Source organism: Phascolarctos cinereus, unplaced genomic scaffold (genome assembly GCF_003287225.1).
Source record: "Phascolarctos cinereus isolate Bilbo 61053 unplaced genomic scaffold, phaCin_HiC Scaffold_1;HRSCAF=81, whole genome shotgun sequence".
Taxonomy (NCBI): Eukaryota; Metazoa; Chordata; class Mammalia; order Diprotodontia; family Phascolarctidae; genus Phascolarctos; species Phascolarctos cinereus.
The window spans coordinates 186,274,596-186,296,514 of NW_027555514.1; the positions used below are offsets into that span (position 1 = coordinate 186,274,596).

The 21,919-nt window shown below is 39.1% G+C and overlaps 1 long non-coding RNA gene across 2 annotated transcripts; it reads left to right on the forward strand.

Moving 5' to 3' along the window:
* The first annotated feature begins 10,204 nt into the window (after positions 1-10,204).
* LOC110213868 (uncharacterized) lies at positions 10,205-20,587 on the forward strand. Of its 2 annotated transcripts, none has more exons than XR_002326132.2 (4): positions 10,205-10,305; positions 11,437-11,595; positions 13,291-13,404; positions 18,684-20,587. It is a non-coding gene; the product is annotated as an uncharacterized LOC110213868 (long non-coding RNA). The 2 variants fall into 2 exon arrangements; XR_002326133.2 differs by having other exon boundaries at positions 18,707-20,587.
* The last annotated feature ends 1,332 nt before the right edge of the window (positions 20,588-21,919 follow it).

The window sequence follows — 21,919 nt, forward strand, 5'->3', positions numbered from 1 at the left end:
GTTTTCAAGATCGTGTTCTTACTCTAAGCTATGAAAAATTATGTAATTTGGTGGCAAATATTAGTTCAATTAAAGTAGTTTGCAAAAACTGTAAGCACAAAAAGACAAGTATGAAGAAGAGAGAGAGAGAGAGAGCTGCTATGAGTACTTTCTTATAAATCTTTCCTTGTCAATTGTCTCCTTGGGGGTATAAATCCAATAGTAGGCCCACTAGCTTGTAAGGTATGAATAATTTTTTTAAAATATAAATTTATTTATTTTTAGCTTTCAACATTTACTTCCACAAGATTTTGAGTTCCAAATTTTCACTTCATCTCACCCCTTCCCCCACCCCAAGATGGCATGCATTCTGAATATCCCTTCCCCTAGTCTGCCCTCTATTCTATCTCTCCCCACCTTCTCTTATCCCCTTCCCCTTCTATTTTCCTATAGGGCAGGATAGACTTCTGTACCCCATTTCCTGTATTTCTTATTTCCCACTTGCATGTGAAACATTTTTTTAAACATGTATTTTTAAAACTTTGAGTTCCAAATTTTCTCCCTTCCTCCCTCCCCACCACCCTCATTGAAAAGGCAAGCAACTCAATATAGGTTGTACATGTGCAGTTATGTAAAACACTTCCATAGTAGACATGTTGTGAAAAACTAACTCTATTTCCCTTAATCCTATTCTGCCCTCCCATTTATTCTATTCTTTCTTCTGACCCTGTTCCTCCTCAGAAGTATTTACTTCTGATTACACCCTTTTCCAATCTGCCCTCCTCTCTATCATCCCCCCTGCTCTCTTGTCCCCTTCTCCCCCTATTTTCTTCTAGGGTAAGACAAACTTCCATACCCAGTTGAATGTGTATGTTATTCCCTCCTTAAGCCAAATCCTATGAGAATAAGATTTACTCATTCCCTCTCACCTTCCCCTGCTTCCCCTCCACTGTAAGAGACTTTTCTGGGTTTTTTTTGTGAGATAATTTACCCCATTCTACCTCTCCCTTTCTTCTTCTCCTAGTATAATCCTCTCTCATCCCTTAATTTTATTCTCCAGATATGACCCCTTAATCTTCAACTCACCCAGTGCCTTCTGTCTATCTATCTATCTATCTATCTGTCTGTCTATCTATCTATCTATCTATCTGTCTGTCTGTCTGTCTGTCTGTCTGTCTATCTGTCTGTCTGTCTATCTATTTATCTATCTATCTATCCAAGGGTATGAATAATTTTGTAAATTTTCTTGCATAATTCCAAATCGTTTTCCAAAATGTTTGGACCTATTCATAGCTCCAGTAGCAGTGAATTAGTGTGCCTGTTTTCTCATTTCCCTGCAAACAGTGAATTTTTTCATCTTTTCTAGTTTGTTTACTGTGAAATGATAACTCAGAGCTGTAATGTATATTTCTGATTGTTTTAAAATTTATCTTGTGAAGAACATGAAGAGAATTTTTATGAAGAGACTCTACGTTTTATCTTGAATGAACTATATGAAGGAAGACTATATTCTCAGAAGTGGAGAGAGGTAGTATGCCATAACAGTGAAGGTTTGACATGGCTCTGGTTGTGATTATTCTCCTAGCTAAGATATTGTAAATAATTATCTAAGTCTTCATTTTATTGGTTGTCATTTCATTGTCAATCCATTGCAAATTTCCTTAATTCTGGAATACTAAGAGATTTAGCACATAGAGAGATGTAATTGGTAGCTCTATCCACGTGGGCAGGATTATTCCCTGAGAGAGGAATCACAAAGCCCTGTACCTGTAGAGACATATGACTCCTGACTAGCAGAAACAACTTCTGAGAGGGAAATGGAGGAGAGATATAGGGAAGAAGAAAGAAGACATACAAGTTGTGCGATGACTAGCTTTGATAGATTTAGCCCTTCTTAGCGATGCAAGGATCTAAGACATCTCCAAAGGTCTCATGATGGAAAATGCTATCCACATCCAAAGAAAGAATCATGGAGTTTGAATGCAGATCAAAGCATACTATTTGCTATTTTTTCTCTTCTGTTTTGTTTTGTTTTCTCTTTCTTGTGGTTCCTCCTATTGGTTCTAATTCTTCCTTACAGTATCACTAATGTGAAAATATGTTTAATAGGAATGTATATGTATAGCCTATATCAGATTGTGGGCCAGCTTAAGGAGGGAGGCAGGGAGGGAGGGGGAGAAAAATTTAAAACTCAAAAGCTTATGGAAGTGATTGTTGATAAATCAAAATAATAAAAAAAAAACTACCAAAAAAAGAAGAAGAAGATGAAAGAAGGCATGGACTTTGAATGGCAAACGGAAGACTCCCAGAGCAGTAGACATGTGGAGAAGTGCTAGTATCCCAACCAGTCCTTTGATTCTTATACTGCATGCACCCCCAGGTACTGCTAAAAGCAGACTTCATGGCTTGGGTGATTCGTTTATTGGTTTAGCTATTTCATCTCACCCTAGATCACATAGTTTCCTAATGCTTAAGTATTTTATCCTCTAAACTAATCTGACTGATTGTGGAGGGAAGATAAAATGCCTGAGATTAAGTTGTTATCCTTCAGATCTCAAGGAGAATACTCTCTCCTCCCCACACCCAGTGACTAAGAAAAATGGCTTTTATCATGAACCCCAAAACAAAATTGGACCCTTAGGCTAAAAACATATGATGTGTGATAGATATAATTCCAAGCTCCATATCCCAACCTTGAAGATAGGACAGAGAGGAAGTGATGAGCCAGCCACTGATGGCTTCCTCCTGCTCTCCACAAAGATTAAATTCCAATTTCCCTGAAATGTAGAGTGGGGCATTTCAGATCTATGTATAAATCTCTGTTACATGGGACCACTAGTCCTCTGTTACATGGTATACAGGTTATACTGCTATTGGGAAATGAGGTTTCTCCATAATATTTGATTAACTGGTGGGGGGTTACAGGCTTAGTTAATTAAGACTGATGTTGAAATTTTATTAAATTGTGAGGAAATGTAAAAGCATACCCTTGCATTATTCTAGAGCTCTGGATGATGATTAAACATGGGAATGATCCAGTGAAAGATTGAAAAATGACCTAGAGTATGTTGGTTGACCCAGACTCTTTAAGTCTTGTTGCATCTACATCTTATTGACATTATCCAGGATTCTCTCCTTTACTCTAATCTCTGGTGAAGAAGTGACCTTTCTTCTTACCAAAGCCAAGACATCTACTTGAAACTTGAATCTCATCACTTTCTGTCTTCTGCAGAATGCCTCTATATAATTTCTATCTTTTTACTCTTCAATCTTTCCCTACCTATTCTTATTCCACCCCCACCCCCAACGCACACACACAAACACATTTTCTCGGCCCTTAAAAAAAAAACCCAAAAAACCCTACTAAGATCCAACTATCCCCTCAAGCTAATTGCCTTTCAAAAGCTTTTGCCTTTCAAAACAAATTCCTAGAAAAAGCTAATAAAATTCACTGACTTCACTTTCTCTTCCCACATTTATTTCTCAACCCTTTGCACGTTGGTATCTGACCTTATCACTCACCTGAAACAGCTCTCTTCAAATTACCAATGATCTCTCTTTTTTTAATTAATTTTTTTTTCAATTCCTAACTTCCCCATGGAGGTGAAGGGTGAGAGAGAGGGAAAAGGAAACAAAGTTCTTGTAACAAATATTCATAGTCAAGTAAAATAAATTCTCTCTCTGTCCATGTCCAAAAAAATATATCTCATCCTGCACCCTGTGTTCATCCCCTCTCTGCCAGCAGGTGGGTAGCATGTTTCATCATGAATCCTCTGGAATCATGGTTGGACATTGTATTGCTTAGAGTGCTTCTGTTTTTCAAAGTTGCTTGTCTTTTTAATGTTTTTGTTGTATAATTGCTTCTTAATAGAAGTTTGAAATCTGGGACTGCTAGGTCACCTTTCTTCACATTTTTTCTATTTCATTAAATATACCTTTTTATCCGTTGAATAATTATACTTAGTTTTGCTGGGTAAGTTATTCTTAGTTGCAGTCCCAGTTCTTTTCCCTTCCAGAATATCGTATTCTAAGCCCTCTGCTCCTTTAATGTGGTAGCTGCTAAAATCGCGTGTGATCCTGACTATGCCTCCATGGTATTTGAATGGTTTCTTTCTGGCTACTTGAAATATTTTCTCTTTGACATGGGAGCTCTGGAATTTGACTGTAATATTCCTGGGAGTTTTCATTTAGGGATGTCTTTCAGGTTGTGATTAGTAGATTCTTTCAATTTCTATTTTGCCCTCTGGTTCAAGGATATTGGGACCGTTTTCCTTGATTATTTCCTGAAATGTGATACTAGGGTTTTTCTTTGATCATGGTTTTCAGATAATCCAATAATTCTTAAATTATCTCTCCTCCATCTATTTTCCAAGTCAGTTATTTTCCAATAGGATATTTCACATTTCTATTTTTAAAATTTTTTTTGCTTGATGTTTCATGGAGTCATTAGCTTCTACTCGCCCAATTCTGATTTTTAAGGAATTATTTTCTTTAGTGAGCTTTTGTACTTTTTTTCCTATTTATCTAGTTCTATTTTTAAAGGTGCTATTTTCTTCAGTATTTTTGTGCCTCTTTTACCAAGCTGTTAATTGTTTTTTCATAATTTTTTCCTTTGCTTTCATTTCTTCACCTAATTTTTTCTCTACCACTCTTATTTGATTTTGAAAATTAATTTTTTTAAGCTCTTTTAGGAATTCTTGTTGGACTTGTGTCCAATTCACATTTTTCTTTGAGGCTTTGCTTATAGAGGTTTTGACTTCATTGTCTTCTTCTGACTTTGTGTCTTGATCTTCTCTGTCATCATAGTAGTTTTTTGTGCTCAGGGATGGCAATCCTGCTCCTCAGGGTTCCTGTTCCCTTGAGACTGGAAGCAATACTGTTCCCCATGGTCCCTGATCTTTTGGGGCCAGAAGTGACACTGCCCCTCAGGGCTTCCACTCTCTCTTAACCTAAAGTGCTCCTCTCCAACCTTGAGCTATGATGTGGGTATAGACAAAACAACATCTAGTCCTGTGTCTAGTGCTAGCCTAGGTGTCCCCTAAAACCTCTTTCTCACCAGTTGCCAGGTCCCTTTACTCTCTCTGACTTGAGAACTCCCAAAGCTGCTGCTGCTTCTGTCATCACCATCTAGTACCTTTTTTTTTTTTTTTTAGGCAATTGGGGTTAAGTTAAGCCCAGGGTCACCCAGCTAGTAAGTGTCAAGTGTTTGGTCTGAGGCCGGATTTGAATTCAAGTCCTCCAGACTTCAGGGCCAGTGCTCTATCCACTGTGCCACCTAGCTGCCCCCATGGTCCCTTCATTGTTAGTTCACCCATATGGGCTCCAGGTTAACCTCCTCCCCCATGGCACAGATCTTTTTTTTTCAAAGTTCCTATGTTGTCCTGGGCTGGAAGAATCACTCTGACCTTTCATCAGCTCTGCCACTCTAGAATTCAATTTGTGGCATTATTTTAAAGTTGTTGGGAGGGGAGTGTTGGGAGAGCTCAACTGAGTACTTTCTCCATTCTGCCATCTTAGCTACATCCTCTTGGGACAGACATTTTAGTTACATTCTTCCCATAACTCCAAATTGTTTTCAAGAATAGTTAAACCAATTCACAGTGACATGGTGTATCAGCGTGCCTGCTTTTCTACAAGTCAAACCAGGACAACAGGCATTTTAAAAGTGTTTAACTATATGCTAGGCACTGTAGTGTTGGGGATGCAAATATAGGCAAAAATAAAGACAGTTCCTGCTCTAAAGGAGTTTACATTCTATATAAGTAGAGTCTATATCAGATTGCATGTCATCTTGGGAAAGGGGGAGGAGAGGGAGGGGGAGAACATTTCATACTCAAAATCTTATGGAAGTGAATGTTGAAAACTAAAAATAGAAATTAATTATTTAAAAAATAAAGGAGTTTACATTTTAATTGGGAAAGATGACACATAAAAAGCAACTTTTCAGTGGTGGAGAAGGGTAGCTGCTCAGGACATGGTGGCAAAGTGCAGAGGATGAAAGATTTCCAAAACCCCTGAAACATTAATTATTCCCCTCTTGTATGAGGAGAAATCTCGTCATTATTTTGATATGTATTTCTTTAATTACTAGTGATTTGTATTCTTTTATATGTTTTTAATTCTTTTTGAAATCTTTTGTTTTTGTATCATTTACATCCATACTGTGTCTATTCTTCTACCCCTTCTTAGAAAGCCATTCCTTAAAATAAAATGTAAAAAAAAGAGGAAGAAAATTTTTTCAGCAAAATTAACCAATATTTTGAAAAAGTGTGATGTTATGTGCAGTGTTCTAAACCCATAATCCCCCATCTCTGCAAAGAAGCATGAGTAAGGGGCAGCTAGGTGGCACAGTGGATAAGGCACTGGCCCTGAAGTCAGGAGGACTTGCTTTCAAATCCAGCCTCAGACCAAATACTTGACACTTACTAGCTGTGTGACCCTGGGCAAGTCACTTAACCCCAATTGCCCAAAAAGAGAAGAAGAAGAAGAAGAAGAAGAAGAAGAAGAAGAAGAAGAAGAAGCATGGGTAAACCAGCAGGAGATGTTGAGCCTCAGTGCAGTGGAGCAGGCAAACACCAAAGCCAGGATCCCTCATGTGCCTCAGCATAGCCAGGGGAATGGGCAGACTGCAGCTCCAAGAACTGCCACATGCTTCAGCATAGTCCCAAGCAAACAGGCAGCCTCCAGTGGCCAGACCTCCATGTGCTTCAGTGTAGCCCCAGGGATATGCAGAAACACCCCACTGGCCTCACTCAGCACACACCAGACCCCAGCACTAGGACCCTGGCCCAACATCAGATAAGCTCCCAACCTCTATATCCTCCAGCAGCACCAGCCATCCCCTACCCTACCCCATTCAGTACAGCACCAGACACGAGGGTCCACCTGGTGCTGCACTGATGTTGCCATGAGGCCAAAAAAGATTAGCAAATAAAACAACAACAACAAAAAGAATCTGACCACAGGAAGTTATTATGGTGACAGGGAAGATCAAGACACAAATTCAGAAAAGGACAACAATGTCAAAACACCTATGGGCAAAACCCCAAAGAAAAATGGGAAGAGCTCGAAAAGGAGCTCAAAACTTATATAAAAAAGGCAGAAGAAAAATTGTCAAGAGAATTATGAAAAAAGAGTGAATAGCTTGGAAAAAGAAAACAACTGCTTAAAAAGTAGAATTGGCCAAATGGAAAAAGAAGTACAAAAGCTAACTGAGAAAAACAATTCCTTAAAAGTTAGAATTGGGCAAGTGGAAGCTAACGATTCTATGAGACATCAAGAATGGACCAGATTCAAAAGAATGAAAAACATAGAAGAAAATGTGAAATACCTCATTGGAAAAATAATTGACCTGGAAAATAGATCCAGGAGAAACAGTGTCAGAATCATTGGACTACCTGAAAACCATAATCCAAAGGAGGACAGCTTCTTCAAGAAATTATTAAGGAAGACAGAAGCAAAACACTATTGAAGAAGGAAAGGGAGAGAGAGGACAAACAGGAGGAAAAATAGGATGGAGGGAAATACAGTTAGTAATCATAACTGTGAAAGTAAATGGGGTGAACTCTCATAAAATGGAAGTGGATAGCAGGGTGGATCAAAAACCAGAATCCTACAATATGTTGTTTACAAGAAACACACTTGAAGCAGAGAGATATGCACAGAGTGAAGGTAAGGGGCTGGAACAAAATCTATTATGCTTCAGCTGAAATGAAAAAAGCAGGGGGTGCAATTCTGATTTCAGACAAAGCAAAAGCAATAATAGACCTAATTAAAAGAGATAAGGAAAGAAACTACATCTTGCTAAAAAGTACCATAGACAATGAAGTAATATCAATATTAAACTTGTATGCATCAAGTGGTTGGTATAGCAGCCAAATTCTTTTCCCCCATTTGTTTTTGTTTAATTAATTAATTTAGTTTTAGTTTTCAACATGCACTTTTATAAGATTTTGAGTTCCAAATTATTTTCTCCCTCCCTCCCCTCCCCCTCCCCAAGATGGCAAGCAATCTGAAAAAGACATATGTGTACAATCATATTAAACATATTTCCATACTAGCCATAGCATCTAAATTCTTAAAGAAGAAGTTAAGTGAATTATAGGTTCTTCATGACCAAACGAGATAGAGAGCATTACAAAATGTAAAATAGATAATTTTGATTATATCAAATTAAAAAGCTTTTGCACAAACAAAGCCAATGCAACCAAGATTAGAAGAAAAGCAGAAAGCTGAGAAACAATCTTTACAGCCAGTGTCTCTGATAAAGGCCTCATTTCTCAAATATATAGAGAACTGAGTCAAATTTATAAGAATACAAGCCATTCCCCAGTTCACAAATGGTCAAAAGATATGAATAGGCAGTTTTCCGATGAAGAAATCAAAGCTATCTATAGGCATATTAGAAGTGCTCTAAATCACTTTTGATTAGAGAAATGCAAATTAAAACAACTCTGAGGTACCACCTCATACCTATCAGATTAGCTAATATGACAAAAAAGTAAAATAATAATGTTGGAGAGGATGTGGGAAATTGGGACACTAATGCACTGTTGGTGGAGTTGTGAATTAATCTAGCCATTCTGGAGAGTAATTTGGAACTATGCCCAAAGGGCAACCAAATTATGCATACCCTTTGATCCAGAGATACCACTACTAGGTCTGTATCCCAAAGAGATCACAAAAAAGGGAAAAGGACCTACATGTGCAAAAACATTTATAGCAGCTGTTTTTGTGTTGGCAAAGAATTGGAAATTGAGAGGATGCCCATCAATTGTGGAATGGCTCAACAAGCTGTGATATATGAATGTAATGGAATACTATTGTGCAATAAGAAATGATGAACAGGCAAATTTCAGAAAATCTTGGAAAGATGTGTATGAACTGATGCAAAGTGAAATGAGCAGAACCAGGAAAAGTACTCAGTCTCAGCAACATTGTATGATGATCAACTATGAATGGCTCAGCTCTTCTCAGCAATACAATGATTGAAGAAAAGTACAAAGGACTTACAAAGGAAAATGCTATCCATATCCAGATAAAAAACTGATGGACCCTGAATGCAGATCAAAGCACATTTTTTCCACTACTTTATTCTTTCTTGTGTTTCTTTTTTTCCTTTTGATCTGTTTCTTCTTTCACAACTGTGACTAATATGGAAATATTTTTTACGTAATAGCACATGTGTAAACCATATCAAACTGCCTACCATTTTCAGAAGAGGGGAGGGAAGGGAGGGAGGGAGAAAAATTTGGAACTCAAAATCTTGTAAAAATGAATGATAAAAATTGTCTTGATGTGTAATTGGGAAAAAATAAAACACTATCAAAACAGTTTAAAAAAAAGAAGCATGGGGAGGTGTTTTCTCGTAACTGTTCTTTGAGGTCAAGTTTAATCATGAGGATTTCATAACATTCTGTTTTGATTCTTCTGTTGTGTTCTTTTCACTTACATTGTTGTCATTGTCTATACTGTTTCCTTGGTTCTGCTTACTCTGCTTTGCATAGGTTAATCTTTTCATACCTCTCTGTATTTATTGTATCTAGGAGTGTGTGGTAGACATTTAACAATTGGCTCTCTAGGGGGAAATGTATGCCTGACACACTTTTAAGCCAGATCTACATTATTCCCATTTTCTTCATCACTGGCATGCTAGTGACACTGGTAGCAGCCCTTCCTCCATGATCTAGCATGATGGTGAGATTTCAGCTCAGTCCCCCACAGCCAGCTACTTTCTTTACAAACGCTTAAGAGTATTGTGAATGAGCATATTCTGTTTCCCCTTTATATAAACAAACAACAAAAGAAGACAGGCAGCTGTGAAGTCTTTCACTGTTATTATGATTAATGATGGTAGTACAAAGGTTTGGGAGAGAGAGCTACCTTTGCTCTTTGATAGAGAAACATTGCCTCTGCAGAGGGAGTTGAGGGAGAAGAGGGCAGCGCAGAGATAGTGTACAAACCTAAGCAATCGTTCCCCAAACTAATTAGAGGCTCTACTAGTGCCGATGTACCCTTGGGTGATGGCTGGGGATTTTGGCATTGAAGTTGCTGAGGCTGGGGACTGCTTTCAGCATTGCAGAGTTCTGTATGAGCTTCTGTATGAGCAGCATTCAGGTTCCAGCCCAGGCCCATAGCAGGGCTCAGCTAGGGGTGGAGGGGGGAGGGGAGAGGAGAGGGGTGGGGCAAAGCTCGCAATTCAGCTTCGGTAGGTCTGCATCAGCACTCAGCCAGAAGCAGGAAGTCAGTGTTAGCCCCTGGGTCAACCTCCCACTACTCACCGGGGCACAATGGCGGGATCATAACAGCATTCAAACCCTGGCTTAGGTAGGCAGTGCTGACCTGCTCGTGTGCCTGTGCGCGGGCGCACACACAATGTTCATCCCTAAGTGAGGTTGGGGGTGGGTGGGGTGTGAGAAATGCTCAGGCCCTAGCAGTGGCTGCACCTGTAACACCCTTCATCACACACAAGGTGACAGCAATTGCCCTGGCAGAGTGTGTGTGACCTGGCCCGCAGCAGTAACAGGCAGTGGAGTGGGCAAGCAGCTCAGGCCCCAGAGTCAGCAGGCATTGGATTGCGCCCCAGTGGCAGCAGACCCCAAAGCTCGAGGTGGCCCTGATGGAGCAGCAGCAAAGGCAGGTCTGTCATAGCCCTCTGCTTACTGAAATCTAGAGTGGATGGCATCCTTCCACATTGCTGCCAGTACAGCACAGTTAGACTACTCCTCCCTTGCGTGGGCGTGGAATGAGTAGCATTATTAGGAGGTGACAGGGGAGATGTAAAACTGTCTTCTTCACTCCTGCAAAAGAAGGAGGTCAGTCCTGAAGCATAATAGATTCTGCTCCAGCCCCTTACCTTCACTCTGTATATGTCTCTCTGCTTCAAGTGTGTTTCTTGTAAACAACATATTGTAGGATTCTGGTTTTTTTGGGTTTGTTTTTTTTTTGCTCTTCATGGGGTGAAGATTTGGTATTCTCCCCATCACCTTGGGACTGACAGGGAAGGGGAGCTACTGGCTGGTGATACACCAAGGGAACCTGAATGTTTGGTAGTATGGAATAATTCTCAGTATCCACATTGACATCCGGGTAGGCTGCATGCAAGAGGGTAATGATTTCTTAGCTACCTCATTACAAATGACCCTGATCCATCACGTGAATCCATGTCTGTGCAGGAAGGGTCAACATATGTGTTGTGGGCCTCTTGTTCCTGGAGCTGCTAGGCGACTCATCGCCACCGTTTTATATCTAAAGACCTACTATGAACTACAGAGATTTAGTCTTATTCAACACATGGACCAGATTGTTAAGACCCTACGCTCAACTTTTCCAAAGTGGGGAGGTGATATGTAGGACTTCTGGTCTTTGTTTTCTTGTTGTTCTTTACTCTTTCATGAAGGCATTACAAATCTTGTTTTTGTTGCTTTCTTTCTGTTTATTTTCCTTTTCTTCCTTCAGTGCTGCCTAAGCCTGGCTCTTGGAATCCAAGATTTGTCTGGTAACTATCCTAAAGCCATTTGAGTTGTAGAAGGTTCCCTAGAAGACCTTGTCAAGGGAATGATGGCTTCAGATAAGACCATTGTCTGTCTGCTGGCTGAGATTGTTTTTCCTTAAAAGGTATTGTAACCCTACTCATTCTAGTTGGTTCAGGGGACAGAGACTCAGATTGCCAACTTAAGTTTAGGAGAAAAAAACAAAACAGTGTGTAAGGAGTCAGAAAACACTGCTAACCAATAGACCAGCATGGAAAATGCAGACAAAATGCTCGCCTGAATCAATAGTGTTTCCTTACTGATTATTCCTTTGTCTTCCATATCTAATTAATTACTATTAGTTGGTCTATATCTAATTATTTACTATTAGTTGGTCTATGAACATTTTATTTCATTCTAATCTTGACCCTGAACCAGCGTTAAGTCAAGCCTGGCCTACCACAAACCCACTACTTTCTGGCAGGCTGATATCCTCTCCATCCCCTCTGCCCAAGTTATTATGTTCATGTTCAATGCCTTTGTTCATTCTGTTCCTCCCACTTCATTTGCCCTCTCCTTTCTTCTCTGCCTATTCATCCTTTAAGGTCATATTGCAATTCTACTTTGTCTACAAAGTTTTCCCTGGCTACTCCAACCCACAATGAGTTCTCCCCTTCTCCTTGCTATACCTTTTCTTTCTCTTCCTCTTTCGCCTTCTTCTTCCCAGCCCTTTAGCTGGTTGTCAGATTTATAGCCATTTTTTTGGAAAGCTATTCTAGATCTATAAGATGAAAGAACTTTTCAAAAGTGTTCCATATCCATGATGTATACTAGTCCTGCTTATGCTACTAACAAACTCCTTAAAATGAGATGGGGAACTCTCCACATTCCTCTCTGGTTCTAGCATTTCATAACTATTCTCATGTAAAAAAATTAGTCTTTGATCACCTACCCTCAACCCAGAAAGTCCACAATGTAATCTCAGAAAAGGGAAGGCAGATGAAGTATTAAACTGACTGTAAAATGTGACCATAATTTGTGATTCCTTCAAAATGTTGAATGCATTCCTTGTTGGAATTAGAAGGGGAGCTGGGTCTTTGAATTGTGGAGAAGATTAACCATGCCCACAATAGCTCGACAGTTGGAGAGTTATTTCTTGGAGTCCAAGGCAGGATCAGCTTTGTGGAGTGTGACCCATGGGCTTATGAGGAGGGAGGAAGAGAGATTTTCTTCCCTCACTCCAGGAACTATGGCATTTAGTGGGAGAGCTACTGGCCCAGGAGGAGACATCCAGTCTAGCAGTTAGGTAGTTCAAGTGTTGATAAGTTCCAATTTGAGAGATAATGGAGGAAGTAGAGATACATACCCTAGACAGACACCAACACAGACACAGAAAGACAGTGCCTCAAAGGAGGAAACAATTTCTAGGAAAATGACCCCTTGGCAGCAGAGTCTACTGGCAATCAATTAAATGTAGAGAAGAAACTTTCTAACAACCAGACTGTTCAAAAGGGAAATGCATGCCTTCAAAGGTAGTGAGTTCTCTATGAGTAGTTATCATTAGTTGGAGGCTGAATGACTGTTGGAGATCTTCTAAAGAGACATTTCTGCTCAGGTAGGACTTTGTGCTCTCTGAGATTCCATGATTCTGTACAGATACTTCAGGTAGAATAATCAAAGGATGAAATTGAGGGTTGATGTTATGTTCTCTTTTGAGAGCTAGTAGGCTTAGAAGAGAATTGAGATTCTAGATGAAGACCTCACAGATGCAGGGGTGATCTAGACAGAAGTCTGAGGTCATCCAGTATAAGAATCAGAAATTGTGACCTATTTCCTCTAGGTCTGGATGCCGAGAGAAATAACAATTTGGTTCCTTGGAAAGAGCCCTGGACTGGGAGTTAAGGGACCTGAGTTCTTGTCTCAGTTCTATTACTGACTCACTGTATGACCTTGGGTAAGTCCTTTCTTTTTTAAAAGGCTATGTGGTTTAGGTGAAGGAGCATTGGATTTGGAGTGAGAGGACCTGGATTCAAATCCTGTCTTTGCCACTAAGTACCTGTGTGAACCTGGAAGCTGCTTAATCTCTCTGGGCCTCAGTTTCTTCATATGTAAAAGGAGGGGGTTAGACTAGACCTCTTGAATTCTTTCCTGCTCTAAAAATGACACTATGATAGATAGTTTTAAAGGGATATTCCGTGTCTTCAATCCTGAGTCTATGGATTGAAACTGAAGGATTTGAGGCTGGATAAAATGGGGAATTATCTTTGATTCTATGGAAATGAAGCATTACCTGGAAGACTAAAGATATGTGTGGGGGGAGGGCGTTGCTCCCATCACCACTGAATCTCCCCAGACCAAGACAGAATGAAATACCCAAGATCATTGCTGATCAAGAGAAATTTATTTACAAGAAAATTCAATGTAAATTACAAGGAGAACTCTCATCACCCATTTACCAAAGCCACCTCCTCCCCACCTGTTTCCCAGGGAGTTTTAGTTCTGGATTCCAGTGCCACCACGGATTTCTCTTGATGCTTCCTGACGTGGTGAAAGCATTCATCAAGTTACTCAAAGCACGATGGCAAGCTGGCATCCATAGCGAAAGGGTTATTTTGGAAAGCAATCTGGAATTGTGCAAATAAAGTCCATACTCTTTGACCTAGAGATTCCAAGGAAGCCATTGATAAGAAGAAAGCCCCCATACACACCAAAATAATTATACTAGCACTTTTTTTGTAGCAACAAAGAACTGGGGAAGGAGCCAAGATGGCAGAGTAGAAGGAAGAAGAGAAGGGAGAGCCAAGCTCTCCTCCACAACTCCTCCACAAAGATCTAGAAAATGCATCCGATTGAGTGCTGACTTAGAAATCCAAGAAAAAATCACGACTCATTTTTTTTCCAGCCCAGGTCAAAATAGGTAGACAGACAGAGAGGTCTGTGAATACTGAGAATGGGAGCTAGCTAGGAACTCACATTCTAGTAATGTTGTATCTTGTGCAGTATGCAGGAACAGGAGCCAACTGGCAGTTCCCTTGCTCACTATGCAGGGCTGGGACACAGATCTAGGGTGGATTGAGGAGGGACCTGTGCTTAGGGGTGACAGTCCAGGGTGAGAGGCAATGAAAGGCCCTGTGCTAAGTTACTCACAGCAGAATGTTCAGAAGTAAACAATGACCGAGCTGCTCTGACCTTATGAGCAAAATGGAGTGAGGGGTCTCAGTTCCAGCCTCCACCTGAAACCAGGGAAGCCTGGAAGAACTTACATGAACTGATGCAAAATAAAGTAAACAGAGCCAAGAAGGCAACATATATAGTGATTATAATTTAAACGGAAAGAACAGACCACCACAAAACAATCAAAAGTGAATGCTGCAAAATTTACAAAGACTACACCAAACCTGGAGTCAGGAAGACCAGAGTTCAAATCCAATCTCAGATACTTACTAGCTATGTGACCCTGGGCAAGTCACTTAACCCTGATTGCCTCCATAAACAAAGAAACAAGCAAACAGACGAAATTTACAAATACCAAACATGGCCCCAAAGAAGAGATATGAGAATATGCTTCCTACCCCATTTTTTAATAGAGGTAGGAGGCCCATTGGTGTGTTACACTGCTTATATTTTTAGGCTTCTTTATGTATTGAATAATTTTGCTGATTTTTTTTCTTCTTTCTTCTAAAAATATATTATTTGCCATATGGGATGACTCTCTGGGAGGAGGGGGGGGAAGGGTTTCTGGGCTAAATTTTGGCAATGTTAAAACAAAAGACATCAATAAAAATGTATTTTTAAAAATATATTACTCATGGGGCAGCTAGGTGACGCAGTGAATAGAGCACCAGCCCTGCAATCAGGAGGACCTGAGTTCAAATGTGACCTTAGACACATGATACTCACTAGCTGTGTGACCTTGGGCAAGTCACTTAACCCTGATTTGCCTCTCCAAAAAAAAAATATTACTCACACAGAGAGAAAGAGGAACTGGATATGTTGTATAGACTTGTACAGACTTCTGAGAGATGCAGTTCCCAAAAAGATTATGGAGGAGAATACCCTCCTACCCCTGACTTACATCAGGATTCCAAGGGATAGAAATGAGGGATAGAGTGCATTCCAGGCATGGAGGATGGCTTGGGAAACTAAAGAAACATGAAATGGGATGTTGGGCTTGGGGGACAGCTGGCCATCCAATTTGGCTGCAACATAGAGTGCATGAAGGGAAGTAATATAAAAAAAAAAAGCTGAAAAGGGACTTGTGGTTGAAATGCTGATGTGACAGATTGAAGAGGAGCCTAGTTCTCCCCTCACATTGCAGTAAATATTTGACATCAGATAGAACAATAATTTTTTTAAAAGGAAGGTAAAAAAATTAAATAAACTCCTTCATCTAGTCTAGACCTGTGCAGAAAGACTAACAGAATGTGGTGGAGGGCTGGGAGAGCAGTGAGGCCACACCAATGAATTCAAAGCACGTTCTGGTTATGAGGTCTGAAGCCTGTGAACTTTGAGGGGGGAAGTTGTCCTAGTGAACTGGCCTGAGAGTCTTAGGAGGGGGACTAGGCCAGAAATGCCAGCTTGAGCTCCAGCCAACTGTGTTGTGGCCCCAAGCTCCAGCTGAGATTAGATAACAGATGAACCTAGTCCAGTCAGGTGACCCTGGGTTTGCCCTTCGCCTCCTCCTTTATCCCGATTTCCTTCCCTTCTTTAAAATCCAAGTCAAAAATCATCTTAGAATTTCTACATAGCCTTTCCTGATGTTAGGGATAAGAGGATTTTTTTTTAAATTGGCCCTCTTCTGAGGGAGATGGGATGGTTCTAATAATACTGGAAAAAGGCAGAAGTCGCAGAGTTTGAGAGTTGGAAGAGACTGCAGTGCCCATCAAGTCAAACTCACAAAAGATCAGAATCTCCACCATCCTACACCCAGCAAGTGCTTAAAGACCTCGAAGGAGGGAGAACCATACTAGCCTTTGAGCAGCCCATTCCATTTCTGTGGAAATTTTTCTCATTTTAACCACCTTCTAGTTTAACCTCCTACTTTTGCCTTCTGGGTCAGGCAGGCCAAGTCCAGGCCTTCAAATGCTTGAAGACAGTCATCTTACCCTTATCTTCTCTGACACATACCCAGTTCATTTGACCTGTCCTCCTCTGTCATGGCCTTAAGGTTCTTCGCCATCCTCTGTGCACTTCTCTGGATATTTATCAATATCCTTCTTTAGCCATGGTATCCAGACCTGAACACCATATTCCAGGTGAGGTCTGACAAGGGCTTAATGCAATGCAACTATCACCTCCCTATTCCTGGAAGGCATGCTTATATTAATGAACCTTGAATAACTTTAAGATCAGCTATCTAACTGTGTCTCCCATCTTAGACATGTGAAGCTTACTTTTTCGTACCTATTGAATTTCATTTTATTAGATTTCTCTCAAGTCAGTCAAGATCCTTTTGGATCTTGTATTCATTGTATTAGTTACTTCTCTAGCTTTGTGTAATCTGCAAATTTGATGAGCCCGCCATCTATACTTTTATCCAAGTCATTTGACAAATATTTTGTTAAACAGCATGACACCAAGTAGAAATCTCTGGGATATTCTGCTGGAGACTTCCTGCCCCAATGACATTGAACCAATATCAGCTTCTCTTTAGATTGATCCATCAAACCAATTATGAATCCATCTGATTGTATTATTGTCTAGTCCATATCTCTCATTCTTGTCCAAAAAGATAATTTAAGACTATCAAAATTTTACTAAAGCCATTAGTAATTTGGAGCATTGCTTTTTTTTTTTAACGTGGCTGTAGATAGCCTGAGTTTCTTCTGAAGAAATGCTTGTTGATATTCTTAGACTATTTGTCAATTGGGGAATGGCTTTGTATGTGTATGCATGTGTAAACACACATATATAGATGTGTGTATGTGTTTATGTATATAGTGTATATATGTGTATATTATATATGTGTATATACTTTTATATGTGTTTGTATCTGTGTGTATATATATGTATATATTTGTATCTATATCTATGCATGCACATGTGTATGTCTATTGATAGCACTCCTCTCAGCTGCTATAGTAATACTGTCATAAAAGGAAATGTGGTTAGTCTGCCATGGCAGATTCTTTTTTTTTTTCTATGACCTGTTCTTGAGGCCATGCTGATTCTTTGAAATCGCCACTTCCCTATTGATATGTTCATCAACCATTTCTTTAATGATATGTTCTAGATGTTTCTCAGGACCTGAAGTCAAGCTCAGTGACCTATAGTTTGCATACTCTGTTCTCTTCCCTATTTTGCATATCAGTACCACATTTTCCCTTCAATTTTGTGGTACCTCTTGTTTTCCACAGTCTTCCAAATATCACTGGCAGTGACTTAGCAATCACATCTACCAGTTCTTTTAGGACCCCAGTTCATTTGGGCCAGGTGATTTGAATTTATTGAGGGTATGTAGATTCTCTCTTTCTATCGTCTTATTTATGGTATCAACTCTCTGTCAATCCTGTTTGTATTCAGCTCCTATTATGTTTCTGGCTTTATCAAGGACAATGATTATCAGATTAAGAAGCACAAAAAGAAAAAAGGAGCTGAAATCCAATATAAGTGCTTCCCTCATTGAATTCAAGTTACCAAACTTTGATGAATTACATGTCAAATTAATAAAAGACTTTTAGACTATGACTCCTAAGCAGCTATTGGCATTCTTTGAAATATCATGAGAACATAGATAAATAGTTAAAGGATATGAATAACCAGTTTTGAAAAGAAGAAATACAAAATATTATAATTAGATATTAAATTAGAGTATATGCCCCATGAAGCCTATGTGAGGACAGGCCTCACCCTTGGCTATTTTTTATGACATACATGTTCAGGCTAGGTTCTTTCCCATGGAGCAGAGCATGCACCCTGGCTACTTCTGGTGAACTGGTCCCTTGATAAAGGACATTTGTGACCTGAGACTCCTGGCTCATCCCTCAAGGCCTCTGAGACAGGAATGTTGGCCACTCAGTCAAATTGAAGAGGAGTGACTTTATTCTTTTTTTTTTTTATTAGGCAATGGGGTTAAGTGACTTGCCCAGGGTCACACAGCTAGTGAGCATCATGTGTCTGAGGCCACATTTGAACTCACATCCTCCTGACTCCAGGGCTGGTGCTCTATCCACTGTGCCACCTAACTGCCCCGAGTGACTTTATTCTTGTTCTCTCTTTCTCCCTATCCCACAGTGATTCTTGAATCTCTCCTTCAGACTTCCCTTTAGGTCTGTTCACCCATGGAAACAGAGGATGTACTTGTCTCTGAGCCCGCATATCAAGGCTGACTCTTCAATCTATCAATTAAACATTTTCTTATGTACCATGCACTGTGCAAGTCAATAGGATTACAAAATCAATGAATGGAATAATTCCTATTTGTCAGGAGTCTACACTCTCTCAGAGAAGGCAAGTACCTATGTATGGGCTTGTGCCTGTATAAATTATTCAGAATAACTAGAAGAAGAACGCAAATAAATCATGCTTTGCATTTCTTTCTCCAAGCACAAGTAACTGAAACAACTGTCTTGAGACCTAAGGTCCTAATCTTGTGGGTTCGAGAGGCTGGTAGCTCCTGAAGTCATATGCTGTTTATTCAGCAGGAAATAATCCCCACACCAGCTTCTTAGACAAGATGACTGTCTCCAAGAAGGCAGGACTCATGAAAGGATTAACAAGGTCCAAGCCGGGACAGAGCTTGCCATAGAAGATGTGGACCTTGAGTGAATTTTTCTGATAGCACAGGTCAGGGATGCAAGTGAAATATCTATTCAGCCATCTCACATTTTAAATATATTCCTGAGAGAGTATATTAGGAACAATGGTGGGGAATATATAAAATTTAAAAGTTTTTGCAAAATGAAACCAATGCAGCTAATATTAGAAGGAAAACAGTTAATTGGGGGAAAAAAAAAACCTTTGGTACCAAATTTCTATGATAAGGCTCTCATATCCAAGTTATGTAAAGTATCCCAAAAGTCTTGTTTGTAGTTTTAAATTTTAACAACTTCAAAAGTATAAATGTTGCTCATTTACAAAAAGCATCATGTCAAAGTTTACTTAAATTTCTTTTGTACTTGACTAATTTTGTGAATTTTGAATAATACATTTTTAACTTTAATTTTAACAAGGCAGGGCATTCTGTCACCAAGCGTTGCATGTATTAACAGCTTCTCCGTGGCACTTTCTCAAACCAGTGGATTAGTAAAGGAGGTCCTCTTGCTTGACCACCTGGATCTCCTGATATATCTCCATGAAACCTTTTCTTTTGGGATCATATCAAAACTGTCTTATATGCATCAAAAGCTTATTCTTTGAATGATCTTAAGTCTAGGATTATGAACACAGTCATTTTAGTCACTGACCAACAGCTGATGAAACATTTTTACAAGGTTCAAAAATTAACTAGAGTGATGTATACCACAAAATGGTAGTTATGTTAAATTTTTTAAAAAACATATCAATGTTTTCAAGTTTTAAATAATTAACCTGTCAATTTTTTTGTAAGATTGTAGCATTTATACTCTGAGGTTATTAAAGCTTAAAATAGCACTAAGACTTTTGGGACATCTTATATAAGGAATATCTTCAAATTTATAAGAATAACAGCCATTCCCCACTAAATAATTGATCAAGGCATGGGAACAGGCATTTTCAAAGTAAGAAATCAAAGGGATCAACAGCTATATGAAAAAATGCTCCAAACCAATATTACAAATTAAAATAACTCTTAAGGTTCTACTTTATACCTACAACATTGGTGAAGATAGTAAAAAGACAATTACTGGAGGGAAGAAACATAGTAATGAACTTTTGGTGGAGCTTTGAACAATTCTAGCCATTCTGGAAAGCAATTTGAAACTATAAAGTCACTAAAATGTACATACTTTTGAACCAGTATGCTGTATCCCTAAATAATCAAAGAAATAGACAGAAGATCCATAGATGTAAAAATATTTTTAGTAGCCTTCTTTGTTGTAGCAAAAAACTGGAAACAAAGAATATCCCCCTCAACTGGGGAATAACTAAGAAATCATGATTGCTACCCTTGCCTTTTTTAATTTATCTGAAGCATAATAAATTCTGGTTCAGTACCACATTTTAACTTTGTGTGAATCCTTAAGTTTCAAGTGTATTTCATATAAACAACATATTATTTGGGATTCTCTTTCTAATCCATTCTTCTGTTCTTCTCCATATCATGAATGTGTTCATCTCATTCACAATTACTGTTCTGATTGTATCTCCCTCCATCATGACCTTTAATGCTTTTTCCTTCTTTTCCTTATATCTATCTCTTTCTAAAGAAGAAAGGGGTTGAGAAAGAGAAAGAATATGATGCTGGTAGTCTGTTATTTGAGTGGTCTCTTCCAACTTCCTCTCTTCACAGGGGAGTTGAGTATCTTATAATGAAGGAAGGTTACACACACACACACACACACACACACACACACACACACACACACACACACACTGATGTAGAAATACATTAAACTCAGAAAGAAAGGAGGTGAACAAGAAGTCCAGAACCCATTCTTTGGCTCTAACATTTTCTATCTCTTTTTAAAATCCTTGTTTTACAGCAATACCACTACTAGATCTGTATCCCAAAGAGATCATAAAAAAGAGTAAAGGACCCACATGTACAAAAATATTTATAATAGCTCTTTTTGTGATAACAAAGAATTGGAAATTGAGGGGATGCCCATCAATTGGGGAATGACTAAACAAGTTGTGGTATATGAATGTAATGGAATACTATTATTGTTCCATAAGAAATAGTGAGCAAGCGGATATTAGAAAAACCTAGAAAGCCTTGAATGAACTGATGCTGAGTGAAGTGAGCAGAACCAGGAGAACATTGTACACAGTAATAGTAATACTATATGATGATCAACTATGATTGACTTACTTCTTCTGAGCAATACAATGATCTAAGACAATTCCAAAAGATTCATGATGGAAAAATGCTTTCCACATCCAGAGAAAGAACTGATAGAGCTTGAATGCAGCCTGAAGCATACTGTTTTCATGTGTGTGTGTGTGTGTGTGTGTGTGTATGTTTTCCTTTTGCTCTGTTTCTTCTTTCACAACATGACTAATGTGGAAATGTTTAACATGCTATATCAGATTGCTTGCCGTCTTGGGGGAGAAGGAAAGAGGGAAGGGAGAAAAATTTGGAACTCAAAATCTTTCAAAAATATGGATGTTGAAAATTGTCTTTACATGTAATTGGAAAAAACAAAATACTATTAGAATGTTAAAAATAAAATGAAATCCTTGTTTTATGACAAACTCTCCAAAGTGGAAATTTATTTAGTTTGTAACTATTCTTTCCCCAAACCAAATCTATCCTCCCTCTTATACCTTCCTCTTCCCTTTCCCTTTCTTCACCTGTTTAATGTATTTCTACATCCCTCTCTTTTTTC